This window comes from Oncorhynchus tshawytscha, linkage group LG09 (assembly GCF_018296145.1).
Source record: "Oncorhynchus tshawytscha isolate Ot180627B linkage group LG09, Otsh_v2.0, whole genome shotgun sequence".
Classification (NCBI taxonomy): Eukaryota; Metazoa; Chordata; class Actinopteri; order Salmoniformes; family Salmonidae; genus Oncorhynchus; species Oncorhynchus tshawytscha.
The window spans coordinates 60519648-60539187 of record NC_056437.1 but is presented as its reverse complement, the minus strand read 5'-3'; the positions used below and the strand labels follow the sequence as shown (position 1 = coordinate 60539187).

The window sequence follows — 19540 nt, the reverse complement described above, 5'->3', positions numbered from 1 at the left end:
AGGAGGAACTGGAGGCAGCTAAGGCTGAGCGGCAACATTACGAGGGAACACGGCTGGCAAGGAAGCCCGAGAGGCAGCCCCCCAAAAAATGTTTTTTTGGGGGGGGCACACGGGGAGTTGGCTCAGGTCTCCAACCTGACTCTGCCAACTCCCCGTAGCTTACCGTGGCGGGCGTCGTACTGGTCAGGCACCGTGTTATGTGGTGGAGCGCATGGTGTCTCCAGTACACGTTCTTAGCCCGGTGCGCTACATCCCAGCTCCCCGCTTCTGCCGGGCTAGGGTGAGGATCCAGCCAGGACGGATGGTGCCAGCCCTGCTCTCCAGACTGGGCATTCATCCTGGAAGAGTGGTGCCAAGGCTACGCACCAGATCTCCAGTGCTCCCCCACAGCCCGGTCTATACTGTGCCTCCTCCAAGGACCAGGCCTCCAGTAGGTCTCCTCAGCCTGGTGAGTCCTGTGCCTGCGTCCTGTCCGGAGCTGCCAGGGTCGCCCTCCTGTCCGGAGCTGCCAGGGTCGCCCTCCTGTCCGGAGCTGCCAGGGTCGCCCTCCTGTCCGGAGCTGCCAGGGTCGCCCCCCTGTCCGGGGCCCGCGGCGAGGTTCCCCAGTCCGGGGTCGGCGGCGAGGGTACCCGCTCCAGAAGCGCCACCTAAGTGGGCCAAGCCTAAAGTGGAGCGGGGTCCACACCCCGCACCAGAGCCGCCACCGCGGATAGATGCCCACCCAGACCCTCCCCTGTAGGATTAGGTTTTGCGGCCGGAGTTCTATTAAAATATCATGAACACTTACCACGCTGCGCTTTGGTCCACTTCTTCAAACAGCCGTTATAAGAACATAGAATTCCTGGAAACAAGGAGGGGAGCAAACTCAACCAACCTGTCCGTGCTTACTGGGACAGTTGTGAATCAGCTGAAAGGAAATGACTTGGTCCGATGAGTGGGTACAGATATAGGATCTTAATCGGATCACCCTGCTGCAGGAAAACATTCACGCAATGCAGGAAATGTTCAACTTATAGTGTATTTGAGGTTTAAAAAGGCTTCTGAAGTTTGTAATTTCCACTTTGAAATTTGACATGATTTTCCCTCACAATTCCGGTTGCTGCAGGATTATTTTCCTGCTGTAGCAAACTGTCTAAAATTAAGATCCTACATCTGTTTAGGCCAGGGGGTATAGGGGTATGTTAATGCAGGCACATACGTACACGATCTCTCTGACGTTTGTTGAAAATCTTATTCGTCATGGAAAGAAGGAGAGCGAGAGACTTTGTGATCTCTCTTTCTCGCTTTGTCTCATGCTATGTACTGTTCTATTTTATTCCCATGTTCATTCATTCATCCCTCCAGTCATTTATTCACAGATCACCGATTCACTCCTCTAGTGCATTATAATCTTCTCAGCTTTATTTGTTAATTGTGTCAAATCCAAATGAATTATATCCACCCTCTAATCCCTAACTATCCAGTAGGTCTACAGACCGAAACACTGCTACTGTCTGTGTGTGACTAAACTGTGACTTGTTATAGACTGTTGAAGACCACATTGAGAAAAGGAGGGAGGTAGTGAGGGAGGCGTGTCTCGGGCCACAGGGATGAGCTATTTAAAGTTCAGGCTCTCCATGCGCTCCGCAAACCTTTCCATGTTGCCATCTAGTGCAGTGCAAGGATCAACCTAGCAATCGGTATAAAACGCCCGCCTCGCGCCGAGTCTTGTGGAGGTCGCATTTAGTTAGCAGAACTGACATCAGAAAGTGGAACAAGCAAAGTTGCAAATGGTGAAATCACCATTGAATTGGAACCAATAATTCGATTCGGCTGTAATAGGTATCCTAATTGAAAATTGCACATTTTTCTTCCAGATCTGCAAGGTTGCAACTGATCAGGTAGGTTATTGTGCTTATTTTAAGGTTAAAATTTTCGTTTTTAAATGACAGACTTTCATACTTTTATCATAAGCTACAATTTCAATAAATAAGAACAGTATTGTTATTTCACTGCAGTACACTATTAATGAATTTAAAGCAGAATAGAGGGTTGGACACAACACATACAGACAAATAGTAGCCTAAATGTTATGGAAAAGTGTAACTTGCCTCGGAGATAGAGGGAGGGGGGCTGTGTGGCTGTTTACTTGGCTGTAGGAGGTGTGTCTGGGTGGGAGTGTCCCACGAGAGTTGTAGGCTTGCTGTACAGTGCGCCTGTACTAAGCATTTTGGTACACATTCATTTCCAATGAAACTCTGCGTTTGCCTTGCAGAGGCAGTTGCAGTGCGTTTGGTGTGGTGCATACATTGGATGTTATGAACGTATGCGTCAAACTGTATGCGTAGACGGCTTGACAGAAATGGTAACAGAAGGTGCATGTTGAACTTTAGTTGCATACACATCCAGACGATGCTGCGTAATATTTTGCGCATTTTCGCTGTTGGTGTGTTCAAAGCGTAACGAATAGAATAGGCAAGCGTCATATTGTTGTTCAGTGTTGACTTCGATATTGGGCCTTCATTTGGCTTTTATGATTTAAACCTGGGCCCAGTATTCAAGCGTCTCAGAGTAAGAGTGCTGATCTAGGATCAGGCCACCCCCTGTCCATTCGCTATAATCTAAAAGGCTAAACTGACCCTGGATCGGCACTCCAACTCTGCGATACATGGAGCCTGCATGGATATGAGAAAATGCTATCTTAGTTCAAACTAATCCTTTCTACTCAACTCCAGATGATTCCAAAACAACTTATATTATGCGTGACACTTTATTTAGAAAGAAAAGGGTGTATTTAATTAATAGACTTCCTGTCAGAGTGTTAGCACACCCTCTTCCACGAAAATGTAAAAACTCCTTTATTTATTATTTACACCCACAACTCCTCTTTCAGACAAACAGTTTGAACAGAAACAAATGGTGTTACTGCCAGACCTGGGTTCAAATACTATTTGAATTTTCTCAGTTACTTTTCACATACATTTCAAAGTAAGCATTCAGATAGATTTTATTTGAAAATACAAGTAGTTGAATATTGTATTTGGAAATATGGTTGGAAAGTATTAGCATGTATTTGAAAATAATCAAATACAGGGATTAAAACACACTCCCATGCATTTAACCCGGGTATTTTAAAATATTAGAGAGAACAGGGGGGCAGACAGGGAGAGAGAGAGAGAGAGAGAGAGAGAGAGAGAGCGGTGATGCACTGATTAATTGAAAGCTTGAATTACCTGTTGTTCTGTCACTTCATTCAACCTGTTGGGGGCCCTCTTCTGGAACCATGGTAAAATTCCATAGGTCCACCGTTGTTCAACATTGGAAAATGGCCAGAGGGAAATTATGCAAAAAGATCTGACACAACTGCAAGAAAAGTCATGTTTGAGTATTACTTCCCATTTCCATGGTTGTTTTGGAGATGGGTAAGGGTTCTAATGTTAGTGGGCAGACTGGGCACCAATAGGCCTAAATGTGAGTCATCGTGCCAAGGGAGCAGGGGCCCTGCTTCTTTCAGGGGCATAGAGAGAAATAGTAATGGCGTCTTTTTGTAGGTACTAACTCTGCCATGATTTGTTGGGCAAAGTCTATGGGAAAATGAATGGAGTTTTGTAGGGTTTTTGGAAAACACTGAAAATAGCGTCTGTGGTAAACACAGGCTTAGCTGATCTCATACGTTTTGTTCTATGATATTATCTTCATCAGCTAACGTCATTTTTTTGTGAGTTTTGAAGCATTTGTCATTTAAAAAAAACACAAAGCCTTTTATAATTCATAAAGGTCATGTTAACTGACTGATATTATCTCATAGAACAAAACATATATAAGATCACCTAAGCCTGTGTTAACCTAAGACCTAATTTTCGGCGTTTATTCCAAAACCCTATTCTATCCCCATTAATTTTCCCCATAGGAATGGCTGAACAAACCGAACGTAACTCATTCCCATTTTTTAGGACTACAAGCTGGCGAGCTCTATTACAGACCCAGGCTCACTGCCACAAGTTCTCTAAGTCTGTGTCCCAAATAGCACCTTCTTCCCTACATGGTACACTACTTTTGACCTGAGCCCTATGGGCCCTAGTCAAAGGTAGCGCACTATATAGGGAATAGGATGCCATTTGGGACAGACACTAAGTCTCCCAAGAGGCTGAAGACTTGGAATGGACATAGGAAAGGTTGAAAAACAGAAAATCAGATTTCTGTAGCGTTTGCTCATATACTCTGACTTTCCGGGTTATGTTACATGCTGCAAACCATTTTACATTCCAGGTAGGAACACACATGAAGAATGTGTGTTTTACGTTGTTTACTGTGTATAGTTCTGTATGTAACCTGTCATAAGTACACATAGGTATATGTACATAAGCGTTTAACATATAAGCATTTCACTGCAACTGCAATAACATCTGCCAAAGTGTGTACGTGACCAATAAACTTTGGTTTGATAAATCCACACACACACACACACACACACCCTATGACAAATAATAGGGTGATAAGACAACCTATGAGTATTTTAGCAATATTGAGCAATCAGTAACTGCTAGAATAAGTCAATGACCAGGCAGTGTGTATTAGTAAAACCACATCGTTCAGAGCTGCACGTCCTTCACGTCACCACTGTGCTCTGCCCTGGCAGGATCCTGCACAGAAAACAGGCACAGAAAACAGGCCCAAAGCCCAATTCCAGCCTTCCCCCTCTCTCTGCTGTTTAGGTGGGCACTGTTCTACTTTCTCCCACCCTCTCAGGCTCTCTCCTTCTCCAATCCCTGCTCTGTCTCTCTCTTCCCCCTCTCTTTTTCTCTTTTTTGCTCTCTCGCTCTCTCGCTCCCTCTCTCCCTCTCTCTCCCTCTCTCTCCCTCTGTCTGTCTGTCTGTCTGTCTGTCTGTCTGTCTGTCTGTCTGTCTGTCTGTCTGTCTGTCTGTCTGTCTGTCTGTCTGTCTGTCTGTCTGTCTGTCTGTCTGTCTGTCTGTCTGTCTGTCTGTCTGTCTGTCTGTCTGTCTGTCTGTCTGTCTGTCTCTCTCTCTCTCTCTCTCACTCTCTGTCTTCCACTGGACTGGTTTTGCTGTTCTGCTCTAAGCCCTGTGACTGCTGTTCTTTGCCAAAGACTCGCTGTACTAGATGCTGTAATGACCGGGGCCCAAAATTCCTCACCACTGACCGTCTATTTTGTGTGCGTGACCCAGATTGAGAAAAGGACTGTGTTTGAGTGGGTCATTAATACACAACGAATGTATTATCCCTGTGCAAATTTAGGCCCATGAAGTAGAGGGGAGATTCAGCAACACTTGTAGAACAAATGGAATGACATTTTAAAAGCTTATTTATTGCAAAGAGTAGAAACAACGCGTTTAGGCTTTTGATCTTCTTCAGGGTTTTTACAGAAATAAGAAGGAATTAGGCTTTGGCTCATGGAAAGGTCTGGATAAGAAATCTGACCAATGTGTGCTCTACATTACAAGGCTGATTTGTTATTTTTTCCTGCCCACCCCGCTCTCTTTCCATCACTCTCCTATGTACACTACACCATACAATAAAAAACAACGGTATGTTTTATAGTCAATGTCCTAACCCAACTCTGTGCTATCACAAACTCAACCATTTCCTTATTTCCATCTTAGGAATTCCAAAGTGGCTAAATTGATCAGTCTGTCTATCTGAACAACTTCCTACAGCTTGGCCGAGCAACATTTAACTTAGTATAACGGGTTCATTGTGTCTGTATGTGGATAAGAGCCATACCAGAGAACGAGAGAGGGGTTGGGGGAAAGGGTAGAAAGGGAGAGAGGGTGAGAGAGAGAGAGAGAGAGAGGGTGAGAGAGAGAGAGAGAGAGAGAGAGAGAGTTGTTTTTGAAAGCTATTTTCACTAATCGTGAGTAACTCTAAACAGAGTGGAAAACTGATATGAGTCCCCCACCTTGGCCTGACCCCTAGGAGTCAAAGGCGCTCAGAGACTGTAAGAGAGCTGTCACGTCTTTATGAAATGAGCTCGTCCCTGTGAGTGCAGGGACAGCGAAACACACCCACGCCAGTAAGTGTTACAGCCAGCGAAACACACCCACGCCAGTCAGAGGGTTTTCTGCTACAGATTGCATGTCTGCACTTGCAGCAGAGTCCAGTGAAAGGCTTCTGTTATGTGTGGTCATGGGCTTGCAAGGAAAGCCTCAATTTGTTGGCAGCACCGCCACCCTCTCCTGACGTTGCCACAGAGCGGGAGCTAAATGGAGATCTGTGATGATGGAAGACCATGAGAGGTTTTAAAATAGAAAGCAATATGATTGTTTCAATAGAGAGTCATTCCATTTCTCTGTTCTATTCCGGTGCCTTCAAACATGAGGTCAGTGGAACAAGGTAAGTGGCAGTATCAAAGTGTCAGGGGACATATTTTCAGATATACTGAAGGAATAGAAAGCTGAAAGCTAAGACTGCTCAAAGGTTTTTACCAGAGAGTTCTTCAGACTCAATTTAGTACAACCTTTCGACTCTATTTCAATTGTAATCAATTAGTTCATTGCTGAGGACAAAGGGACCCCATAAATGTTGTGTTGTTGCCCGCTACAGACGGCTATATCAATCTGCTAATACAGGACTAGCAAAGGCAAAATGCGCTACTTTTGAATCTTCCACGTTAGCGTTCACGCTGCATGTCGGCTCAATCGGAAAATGACCTTTACATTTATATCGAGCCATCTGTAACACTTCACCCAGGCTGGGAAAACATGCAAAAGGACTCTTCTGGCGAATCAGGGACCTCAATGAGAAGCTAAGTAGTTTGTGTGCGTGCTCGTGTATGTGTGTGACTTCAATGAGAGGAAAGCAGGGTGGGTAGTGGGCACCAAGCCAACAAAGCCCGTCTCTACATGTTAACGCTTTGGGAAGAATAACATGCCAATTGTAAACTATACTGAACAAAAATGTAAACGCAACATGCAATTTGCAACAATGTGCAACAACAACAATTTCAACGATTTTACTGATTTACAGTTCATATAAGGAAATTAATTCATTTAAATAAATCCATTAGGCCCTAATCTATTGAATTCACATGACTGAGCAGGGGTGCAGCCATGACTGGGCCTGGGAGGCCATAGACCTAGACACTTGGGAGCAAGGCCCAGCCAATCAGAATGAGTTTTTCTCCAACAATTTTTATTTTTATTACAGACATAAATACACCTCAGTTTCATCAGTTTTCCGGGTGGCTGGTCTCAAACGATCCCGCAGGTGAAGAAGCCGGATGTGGAAGTTCTGGGTTGGCGTGGTTACACGTGGCCTGCCGGTTGTGATGCCGGTTGGATGTACTGCTAAATTCTCTAAAACGACATTGGGGGCAGCTTATGGTAGAGAAAGGAACATTCTATTCTCTGGCAACAGCTCTGGTGGACATTCCTGCAGTTAGCATGCCAATTGCACGCTCCCTCAAAACTTTAGACATCTGTGGCATTGTGTTGTGTGACAATACTGCACATTTTAGAGTGGCCTGTTGTCCTCAGCACAAGGTGCACCTGTGTAATGTGCATGCTGTTTAATCAACTTCTTGAAATGCCACACTTGTCAGGTGGATGGATTATCTTGGCAAAGGAGAAATGCTCACTAACAGGGATGTAAACAAATTTGTGTACCAAATTTGAGAGAAATAAGCTTTTCATGCATATGGAACATTTCTGGGATCTTGTATTTCATCTCGTGAATCATGGGAACCAACACTTTCATGTTGCGTTCATATTTTTGTTTAGATGGTGTGGAAAAGGGCTGAGTGAGACATATAGACTCCCATGGGCATAGCTGTAATGGATCTATACAGTCAAAGGTATTCAGTTAGCTTGCATACATTTATCAATGTATACATTTAAATCAAATCAAATCAAATCAAATTTTATTTGTCACATACACATGGTTAGCAGATGTTAATGCGAGTGTAGCGAAATGCTTGTGCTTCTAGTTCCGACAATGCAGTAATAACCAACAAGTAATCTAACTAACAATTCCAAAACTACTGTCTTATACACAGTGTAAGGGGATAAAGAATATGTACATAAAGATATATGAATGAGTGATGGTACAGAGCAGCATAGGCAAGATACAGTAGATGGTATCGAGTACAGTATATACATATGAGATGAGTATGTAAACAAAGTGGCATAGTTAAAGTGGCTAGTGATACATGTATTACATAAGGATGCAGTAGATGATATAGAGTACAGTATATACGTATGCATATGAGATGAATAATGTAGGGTATGTAACATTATATAAGGTAGCATTGTTTAAAGTGGCTAGTGATATATTTTACATCATTTTACATCATTAAAGTGGCTGGAGTTGAGTCAGTGTCAGTGTCAGTGTGTTGGCAGCAGCCACTCAATGTTAGTGGTGGCTGTTTAACAGTCTGATGGCCTTGAGATAGAAGCTGTTTTTCAGTCTCTCGGTCCCAGCTTTGATGCACCTGTACTGACCTCGCCTTCTGGATGATAGCGGGGTGAACAGGCAGTGGCTCGGGTGGTTGTTGTCCTTGATGATCTTTATGGCCTTCCTGTAACATCGGGTGGTGTAGGTGTCCTGGAGGGCAGGTAGTTTGCCCCCGGTGATGCGTTGTGCAGACCTCACTACCCTCTGGAGAGCCTTACGGTTGTGGGCGGAGCAGTTGCCGTACCAGGCGGTGATACAGCCCGCCAGGATGCTCTCGATTGTGCATCTGTAGAAGTTTGTGAGTGCTTTTGGTGACAAGCCGAATTTCTTCAGCCTCCTGAGGTTGGACTTCAATTTCTGTGATGTCTGTGATGTGTATGCCGAGGAACTTAAAACTTGCTACCCTCTCCACTACTGTTCGATCGATGTGGATAGGGGGGTGTTCCCTCTGCTGTTTCCTGAAGTCCACAATCATCTCCTTAGTTTTGTTGACGTTGAGTGTGAGGTTATTTTCCTGACACCACACTCCGAGGGCCCTCACCTCCTCCCTGTAGGCCGTCTCGTCGTTGTTGGTAATCAAGCCTACCACTGTTGTGTCGTCCGCAAACTTGATGATTGAGTTGGAGGCGTGCGTGGCCACGCAGTCGTGGGTGAACAGGGAGTACAGGAGAGGGCTCAGAACGCACCCTTGTGGGGCCCCAGTGTTGAGGATCAGCGGGGTGGAGATGTTGTTGCCTACCCTCACCACCTGGGGGCGGCCCGTCAGGAAGTCCAGTACCCAGTTGCACAGGGCGGGGTCGAGACCCAGGGTCTCGAGCTTGATGACGAGCTTGGAGGGTACTATGGTGTTGAATGCCGAGCTGTAGTCGATGAACAGAATTCTCACATAGGTATTCCTCTTGTCCAGATGGGTTAGGGCAGTGTGCAGTGTGGTTGAGATTGCATCGTCTGTGGACCTATTTGGGCGGTAAGCAAATTGGAGTGGGTCTAGGGTGTCAGGTAGGGTGGAGGTGATATGGGCCTTGACTAGTCTCTCAAAGCACTTCATGATGATGGAAGTGAGGGCTACGGGGCGGTAGTCGTTTAGCTCCGTTACCTTAGCTTTCTTGGGAACAGGAACAATGGTGGCAATGCAAATACATGCATTACATGTCAAAATCCATTTGAGAGTCCTACTGACTACCTAGCTAAATGCCGAGAGCATTAGTATGCCAATTAATTCAGGGCTATATGACATGACTTGATTGACACCTACAAGTAACAGACTTGACGTGACTTGGGTAACACCACAGAACAGTATATCTCTCTAAGCACCTACAATACTTTATGGCATGATTTGCCTGCCCTCTCTTATCCTGTCTGTGTTGCATGTGTCATGTGACCTCTGTGTAATTCCATCCAAGACTTTAATTAGCCCTTTTAGCTATCTGCTGTAGCCCATTGAAGTCCAACTGCTGGATTATCAAAGGAGGTGTGTGTGTGTGTGTGTGTGTGTGTGTGTGTGTGTGTGTGTGTGTGTGTGTGTGTGTGTGTGTGTGTGTGTGTGTGTGTGTGTGTGTGTGTGTGTGTGTGTGTGTGTGTGTGTGTGTGTGTGTGTGTGTGTGTGTGTGTGTGTGTGTGTGTGTGTGTGTGTGTGTGTGTGTGTACATACAGTTGAAGTCGGAAGTTTACATGCTTAGGTTGGAGCCATTGAAACTTGTTTTTTCAACCACTCCACAAATTTCCTGTTAACAAACTATAGTTTCAGCAAGTCGGTTAGGACATCTACTTTGTGCATGACACAAGTCATTTGTTCAACAATTGTTTACAGACAGATTGTTTCACTCGCTGCATCACAATTCCAGTTGGTCAGAAGTTTACATACACTAAGTTGACTGTGCCTTTAAACAGCTTGGAAAATTGTAGAAAATAGTCATGGCTTTAGATACTTCTGATAGGCTAATTGACATAATTTGAGTCAATTGGAGGTGTGCCTGTGGATGTTTTTCAAGGCCTACCTTCAAACTCAGTGCCTCTTTGCTTGACATCATGGGAAAATCAAAAGATATCAGCCAAGACCTCAGGAAAAATGTCTACACCTCTGCAAGTCTGGTTCATCCTTGGGAGCAATTTCCAAACACCTGAAGGTACCACGTTCATCTGTGCAAACAACAGTACGCAAGTATAAACACCATCGGACCACGCAACTGTCAAACAGCTCAGGAAGGAGACGCGTTCTGTCTCCGAGACATGAATGAACGTACTTTGGTGCGAAATATGCAAATCAATCCCAGAACAACAGCAAAGGACCTTGTGAAGATTCTGGAGGAAACAGGAACAAAAGTATCTATATCCACAGTAAAACGAGTCCTATATCGACATAACCTGAAAGGCCGCTCAGCAAGGAAGAAGCCACTGCTCCAAAACCGACATAAAAAAGCCAGACTACGGTTTGCAACTGCACATGGGGACAAAGATTGTACTTTTTGGAGAAATGTCCTCTGGTCTGATGAAACAAAAATATAACTGTTTGGCCATAATGACCATCGTTACGTTTGGAGGAAAAAGAGGGAGGCTTGCAAGCCGAAGAACACCATCCCAACCGTGAAGCACGGGGTGGAGGCATCTTGTTGTGGGGGTGCTTTGCTGCAGGAGGGCCTGGTGCACTTCACAAAATAGATGGCTTTATGAGGCATGAATATTACGTGGATATATTGAAGCAATATTTCAAGACATCAGTCAAGGAAGTTACAGCTTGGTCGCAAATGGGTCTTCCAAATGGACAATAACCCCAAGCATACTTCCAAAGTTGTGTCAAAATGGCTTAAGGACGACAAAGTCAAGGTATTGGAGTGGCCATCACAAAGCCCTGGCCTCAATCCTATAGAAAATCTGTGGGCAGAACTGAAAAAGCGTGTGCGAGCAAGGAGGCCTACAAACCTGACTGAGTTACACCAGCTCTGTCAGGAGGAATGGGCCAAAATTCACCCAACTTAATGTGGGAAGCTTGTGGAAGACTACCCTAAACACTTGACCCAAGTTAAACAATTTAAAGGCAATGCTACCAAAGGATAATTGAGTGTATGTTAACTTCTGACCCACTTGGAATGTGGGAATGTGATGAAAGAAATTAAAGCTGAAATAAATCATTCTCTCTACTATTATCCTGACATTTCACATTCTTAAAATAAAGTGGAGACCCTAACTGACCTAAGAAATTGAATTTTTACAAGGATTAAATGTCAGGAATTGTTAAACTGAGTTTAAATGTATTTGTCTTAGGTGTATGTAAACTTCTGACTTCAACTGTATGTGTGTTTGTGCGAATGCTCGTCTACTGTTGACAAGAGACAAGACAGAGATTAGCTAAGCCTCCTCAGTCATCAGGTCATTTCATCTTTTTTTTGTCCCCTCATAGTGACATTACTGGACTAATTCCACTGGATTAGTGTACTAGGCCGGACTAATACCATTATGGCAACCCTGTGAGTGATGATGAGATAAAGACACATCGTCTCAGTGTAGTCTGGTTAATAAAGGTTCATTGATAGCAGATGGCCGTGTTTTTTGTTGTTGTTGATAATTGTTTTCTGTTATCAAGGCTAATCAGTTGGCTAAGAGTTATTTGTGGTTGTGGGTTGATATGTTATCTTGTGATTTGAAATGAGTAATTGATTCTAAGAAGTAATTCCAAACAAACAAATGCCTAGGCAATTAAGACAAAGCTGATGTGTAAAAGCTGTGCAACTACAAGATAGCAATTCAAAAATAGTAAAATATTTATGTCATTCTCTCAGACCTCCTCAGCTCCAGGCATGGGTGTGAAGGTCCTCAAGTGCTTCTCCTGGTACAGACGCTGTAAGGAACGATGCAAGGCTAAACAGTGCCCCCCACCTGCAGGTGAGAGAACTACTTCCATTTCACAGTACTTTATTTTACCTTTATTTAACTAGGCAAGTCAGTTAAGAACAAATTCTTATTTTCAATGACGGCCTAGGAATAGTGGGTTAACTGCCTGTTCTGGGGCAGAACGACACATTTGTACATTGTCAGCTCGGGGGTTTGAACTTGCAACCCCAAAATATGCATATAACAGTTATCCATTCCATTACATACGCTATTACATACATTATCATTATGTCAGAACAACTTCCCAAGGCTGCACTCATGATTATCAAACACATACCGTATATCGGAATACATGTTGAAACAAGTGATCTGATATAACGAGGAATGTCAGTTAGGTCATGTTAAAGAAATGCTTGGGGCTCTGCTAATAGTAGTCCGTAATGTCAACCTCCCAGTACTATAACTCTCAATCAATAATTTGCTCATTAATTCCACCCATAACTTCATAATGGATATCTTCTATTAGATGTTTATATTATTAGAATGTCAAATCAGTGCATGTCATGTTATATTTGCATTACATTAAAGATGCCTGAGGGATCATTCATACCATTAGCTATGTTAAATCGCATTATCAAATCATCCCATACAATGTAGACATGCATAGACATGCCAAAGAAAAGATTCTAAAACGTTGTGTGCTAGCGGTTCAATAAACCCGCTGTCTTCTCTCTTCGTCGCCTCATCTTACGCCACCTCGCTCCGTCCCTCCAGTCCCCAGAGAGGAGATGAAGCCTCGCCTGTCGTCTACGGTGTCGTGTGGTAGCCAGGGCGAGGGCGGTAGCAGCCTGAGTGGATCCCAGATCTACTTCTCCACCAAGGCTCGCCTCTCCTTTAGACACCAGATGGACAGCAACTTCAACGCAGTGGACGCAACCTGCTGAGTAAGAGCAGCCTCGACAAGCCTGGGTAGTGTTCATTAGGCATCAAATGGAAGAATATAGACTGAATCAGGGAGGGACTACCTGGGCTTGTCCAATCATCATCATCACCACCCCGAAAAATGAACTCTCACCCCTCCACTATGACAGCCATTATTCTAGCTCAACAGAACGGGGAATGGGGCAGAAGTTGAATGTGAAGGACTGAGACTTCACCTACTCAGTGGTGCATAAATACATCGTTCTCAACTCTCCCTTCAGAGATGACTGTGAAAGGAGGAATATAATCACAGCAGATTGAGTTCTTCACTACAGAGAAAGACTAAATGCACTGCTAATGTAGCTAGTGGAGGTGGAGAAATGTAATGGAGAAATGTTTACAACGTTATCATACTAAGTGCATTATTTTCCTTTTGTTTTTCTGCACACCCTTTTTATTTCTACGTTCCTTTTTTCCAATGTGTGTGTTGGGGTGTAAATTACTGGGTTGGTTTGGTCTAGGGCCAGGTAAAAGACCACAAACTGCAAACAATAGTGTCTTTAAAATACTAGCTGGTGAATATGATTTGTATTTGTATGTGTTAGGGATTCCCATTAGCTGGTACCAAGGCAGCAGCTACTCTTCCTGGAGTCCAAACTCATTAAGGCACTTAAATCACACATAAAAGGTAAAACAGTACATCATATAACATTATTACACCAATACATACCTACAATGCAAAATGTATAATACCACCATACAACAATATTACAATGTACGTGTGTGGAGTGCGTGCGTAAGAATGTAAGCACACCCAACTTTAAATACAGGCTTTAAAAAAAAAATATCCAGACACTGTCCTCACTTGCTGAGAAAAACATGGTAACTAGATTTGATCCGATTAGCTGATAAAGACAGTAATGAGTTTCAGAGTTTCTTTTAAAAAAAAATAATTTAAACATTTCCAAAGCTCTGACAAAGGCCTCGAGGCCGATACGTAAAGTTTAATAAAGAGCAGTGTGCGGGTTTCTTCTTTTTCCCCCCTCACTTTATTCAGCTGTTACCAGGCACCTGCAACAAAGATAGCTCAGATGTGCGAGAGTGCCTTTTGAAACATTTCCAAGGTGAAATGAATTTTGGTGCCAGCGATCTTCTAGTAGTGCCCTGCCTAACTAACTGAGTCTACACTTTATTTGGCAGCATTGCCTTCTCCATCTTACATGCAGCTTTTACCTTGACTGACTTCTCATGAAATCTTCTGGGGAACATCAATGAAGTGACCAGAAAGTCAACAGATGTAAGTCAACAGATGCTTCACATACCAGTTTAAGGACATGTCACTGACACATTACTTCTAATTGTGTTGTGTTTGTAGAAATCTAAGTTCTAGATACAAATTGAGAAATAGTTGTATGAGTGATGAGGTAATAGCATCTCACTGACACCACTTCTGGGAGTTTGGTGAGAAGAATGTACAGGGCTTTAAAGTATTCACACTCCTGGACTTTTTCCACATTTTGTTGTTACAGCCTGAATTTAAAATGAAATGTAGATTTGGGGGTCACTGGTCTACACACAATACCCCATAATGTCAAAGTGGATTTATGAATTAAAAATGAAAAGCTAAACTGTCCTGAGTTAAGTCTTCAAAGCATTTGAAATAACTTCAGGAATACAAACAAGTCAGACATCCTGTGTGCAATAAGTGTAACTTTTCTTTATGACTACCTCATCACTGTACACCACACATACAATTATCTGTAAGGTCCCTCAGTCGAGCAGTGAATTTCAACCACAAAGACATGGGAGGTTTTCCAATACCTCACGAAGGGCACCAATTGGTTAGTGGCGAAAAATAATTTGAATATTCTTTTGAGCATGGGGAAGTTATTAATAACACTTTGGATGGTGTATCAATACACCCAGTCACCAACTCAGTTGATGGAGAGGAAGGAAACCGCTCAGGGATTTCACCATGAGGCCAATGGTGATTTTAAACCAGTTGGAGTTAAATGGCTGTGATAGGAAACTGAGGATGGATCAACATAGTACTTACTCCACAATACATTTAAGTCATGCCATACACTTTCAAGACGATTTAAGTCAAAACTGTAACTAGGCCACTCGGGAACATTCAATGTCGTCTTGGTAAGTATCGCCAGCGTATATTTAGCCTTGCGTTTTAGGTTTATTGTCCTGCTGAAAGGTGGATTTGTCTCCCAGTATCTGTTGGAAAGCAGACTGAAATCAGGAAAACCTTACAAATAGTATAGGATCCAGGTTTCAAAGCTCTTGGACATTTACCAAGAAAAAGACTCACAGCTGTGAGCACTGCCAAAGGTGAGTCAAACATGAATTGACTTAGGGGGTTGATATACTTATCTAAATATTTGATTTTCCATTAATAAAAAACATTGTTTAAATTTTCTTCCACTTTGACAGAGTATTTTGCATACTGTTGACAAAAATGACAATTTAATCAATTGTAATCCCACTTTGTAACAACAAAATGTGGAGAAAGTCAAGTGGTGAGAATACTTTGTGAAAGCACTGTATGCAATCCCCAATAATGGTGACAAAAACATTGATGATTTACCCAATGTTCAACCATTTGAATGGAAATCAAAGATCCTAACATTTTACTCTATTCTTGTTGTAATGGGAATGGCTGAAATGTACTACTAACAAATGTAATACAAAAAATAATTTGCATACTAAAATGTTTTGGTGGATTCATTTAGCTTGATATTGTGAAATGTGCAAATATCTAATGAAGATATTTTTCTTTCAACCTTGTTCATTACAAAATATTGTAATTGGTACAAAAAGACGAATAAAGTGAAGACAGTCCGACAGACGACTCTCTAAATGTTCTTTGGTTTGCAAATGACTCCGTCTGGGTGGCACTTCCTGAAGCGAGCCACAACGTCAGGGTCCAAGAGGTATCTTAGGTGCATGCCCTCCAATTGATTAGCAAGAGTTACCCTGAGAGAGAGAGAGCGAAAATAAATGCAGCTTAGAAAAATAGCAACATACAATAAATACAGAGACACGTACAAGTTGGGTTGGACATTGTGAGGTCTGCCAGAGAGCTCAATCTCCTGGGTACCAGGTGAAAGTATCAATCCCACAGATCTCATTTGGCTTGTGGTTGATGGAATGCACCTAAGATAGGAGAAAGAGAGGTAGAGACAAAGAGGGAGATATAGGAGAGGATTGAGTTAAAACAAATCAGGGCTCTCTTGGGATGGGAATGTCACATCAAATGGATTCATTGTGTTTGACCCCTGACCTTGGCCACAATGACATCACAGTCCAGCCCTATTGAATCCCTGGGGGCTTTCAGTCACACCTACCTGAGGAGAAACACACACATCAATACACTTGTGTACACACACACACACACACACACACACACACACAATAATAACAATAAATACACCCAACTGACTGCACCAAACTGCCCAGAGCTTAGCCCAGACTCAGATAAGAGGTATGATGCCGCACAACATATCACAATACATACCAAAATCGCTGTAACTGGTTGGTCTTCAACCAAATGATCTCATCAACACGCTCATCGCTACGAGAGAAAGCAAGGGGAAGACCCGCAGTCAGATTGGGCCAGTAGGTAAGTCAACTGTCACAAAGTTTGATGAATAAAGAGACTCACCCCAAAAGAAACACATTCTACACACAACTCCATAGCCCTAAAGAAAAGAGCTAGGGAGAAACATGGAGATTAAAACAGTCTATTGTAAATTCTAAGTGAAATATGTCAAAGCACCAATCAACATAATCCAAAATCAGGAGTTTAAGGCTTCTATCATTAAACCGCTCTGTCAGACCCTTTCTGCTGTAGTGCATGTTCATTAGCATGTACTGCTCTCCTGGCAGCTGATTGGTCGATTAGTAACACACTATTCCACTCATATCTGATTGGTGGAGGTAGTGGAGGTACCTGCCTATCACCCAGAGGGAAAGGAGGCCGTTGTCCTGGAGGAAGGGGGTGTGGAGCTTCCTTATCTCGATGTCCGTCAGAGTTCCATAGGGCAGCCCCATGTGGATGTCACAGGGAGTGTCGGCCATCACCACAGATAACTTTTCCAGGACACAGATGCCACAACAGATCCACTGTGATGTGGGACAAAACCGGATCAGGCTGGATCGAACTGCAGCATCAGACTGCCTAAGAACCACATCTGACTACTTTTGGAGGTAGCGAACATAACTATGTAGACAGACATTTTCCTAATGTCCCCCTTTGGGGTTTACGAAAGTATATGAATTTAGAAAATCCAAACCTGTAGAGACGTGTACCAAAATGCATTATAAATACAAGTTCAATCTGTACTTCAATGCACATCTCTTGTGCATTATAAAAACAGATGAAGAAAGAGGTGGCGAGAGAGGTGTAAAAGACAGAAAGGGAAAGAGGTAAGAACATATGAGCAGGGAAGACAGCATATGATTTATGAATCACAGTGCTACCCTAATATTCTCTCAGTTCATCACAATTACATAATAGTGTCTCTAGTCAGCCCAAAGGCTATCTTAAAAGTGGGTGAGGTGGCGATGATAGGACTGCGGGTTGGCATCCTCTCACATCAAAACATATCTGCAGAAGAGAGACAGATGGAGAGAGATAGCATGTTTAAGCCTTGTTTTTATTTTTTATTCTAACATTGTTAGTCATAATAATCATGAGGTGCAAAACTGACCTTGGATCATTAACTCTGGGACTACTGCATCTCTATCTGTATTTCAATGTAAAGTATGTCTTTAATAATACTTCCTGTTGACCTGACCAAGTGACCTCTCACCTCTGATCATGCTGTGGCCTCTATGTAGCCAGTTCCAATGCAGGAGGGGTTCACCGACACAGCTGATATAACCTAGAGGATTTAGGGTGAAGAGAGAAGGATGAAGTTAAGGAGAGAGACTGTTATTGAGAAAATAAAGTAGTTAAAAGAGACAGTGTTCAACAGGAATCTAGGTGTGGCCTCACCTGGTGTCCACACTAAGTGGCGGCAGAGTTCTTTATGCTGAAAAACATGAACGGACACACAAGGAAAAACAATATAGCGTAGTTATAGAAATAATGAAGTGTCTTACTATTCTCCATGGTTGGCCGTCTTGCCTATTCTATGAAGGTGGAAGGGACACATTACTCAGCAACACAATCCATCAATCAGATTGATACATGAGTGTGTCTGGGGGGGTTATAGGGTGTCTACTTGTTCTACATTTTTTCAATATGGGTGATTTAAAATATCCTGTTTTGTTTTTGTACAGACATCACACCCTTACCTAAACAGCACCATCACCTGAGAAGTAGAAATCAAGGGGAGAGAAATTGGGAACTGAATAACTGCAGTTGACATAGCTAAGTAAATGGAAGTGGCAATCGTTTAAGGAATCTCCAGTTACAAGGTATCTGTAGGAATATGGAAGACAATGTAATTATTAGACTTTTACACCATCAGGTCCTTGTGGATTATAATAATATCCCTGATAACAACTCATGATAACATTGGATTGATAGATGCATGGGCACACGCATGTGTAGTATGTGACAATAACAGGATCTTATCAAGGATAGCATCACAAATGAATACACAAATACTACTTGAAGCTTTGATGATGAGTTGATCATTTGAATCAGCTGCGCACCCCTTTGAGTCCCCAGGACCAGGACTGAGAACCACTGCTCTTCATTGGGACCTCTTCATATGTAGACAGAATTTCATAGCCCTCTTTATCTGAGGACAGAAAACCTCACAAGAAACAGACTAAATTATAGTCAAATTACACCCCACTGAATATTATGTTACTATTATCTTCATTTTTAGGAATAGCCTACTCAAACAAACAAACAAAGTCAATAATACAGTAGAAAAATAAGTCTATATACAATGTGAGCAAATGAGGTCAGATAAGGGAGCTAAAGGCAAAAAAAAAAAAGGCTGTGGTGGCGAAGTAAATACAATATAGCAAGTAAAACACTGGAATGGTAGATTTGCAGTGGAAAAATGTGCAAGGTAGAGATAGAAATAATGGGGCGCAAAGGAGCAAAAATAAATAAATACAGTAGGGGAAGAGGTAGTTGTTTGGGCTAAATTATAGATGGGCTATGTACAGGTGCAGTAATCTGTGAGCTGCTCTGACAGCTGGTGCTTAAAGCTAGTGAGGGAGATAAGTGTTTCCAGTTTCAGAGATTTTTGTAGTTCGTTCCACTAATTGGCAGCAGAGAACTGGAAGGAGAGGCGGCCAAAGGAAGAATTGGTTTTGGGGGTGACCAGAGAGATATACCTGCTGGAGTGCGTGCTACAGGTGGGTGCTGCTATGGTGACCAGCGAGCTGAGATAAGGGGGGACTTTACCTAGCAGGGTCTTGTAGATGA

The 19540-nt window shown here is 42.9% G+C and overlaps 2 long non-coding RNA genes across 4 annotated transcripts; one reads left to right on the top strand and one right to left on the bottom strand.

Moving 5' to 3' along the window:
- Positions 1 to 1614: 1614 nt before the first annotated feature.
- Positions 1615 to 15990, top strand: LOC121847184. The gene is made up of 3 exons (XR_006084127.1): positions 1615 to 1880; positions 12165 to 12267; positions 12991 to 15990. It is a non-coding gene; the product is annotated as an uncharacterized LOC121847184 (long non-coding RNA).
- On the bottom strand, positions 14835 to 19045 carry LOC112214652. 3 transcript variants are annotated; one of them, XR_002948133.2, is made up of 7 exons: positions 18146 to 19045; positions 17961 to 18032; positions 16811 to 17755; positions 16664 to 16720; positions 16430 to 16493; positions 16195 to 16302; positions 14835 to 16122 (listed from the first exon to the last, which is right to left on the bottom strand). It is a non-coding gene; the product is annotated as an uncharacterized LOC112214652 (long non-coding RNA). The 3 variants fall into 3 exon arrangements; XR_006084128.1 differs by having other exon boundaries at positions 16664 to 17271; positions 17659 to 17755; XR_002948132.2 differs by having other exon boundaries at positions 16664 to 17755.
- Between the last annotated feature and the right edge of the window lie 495 nt (positions 19046 to 19540).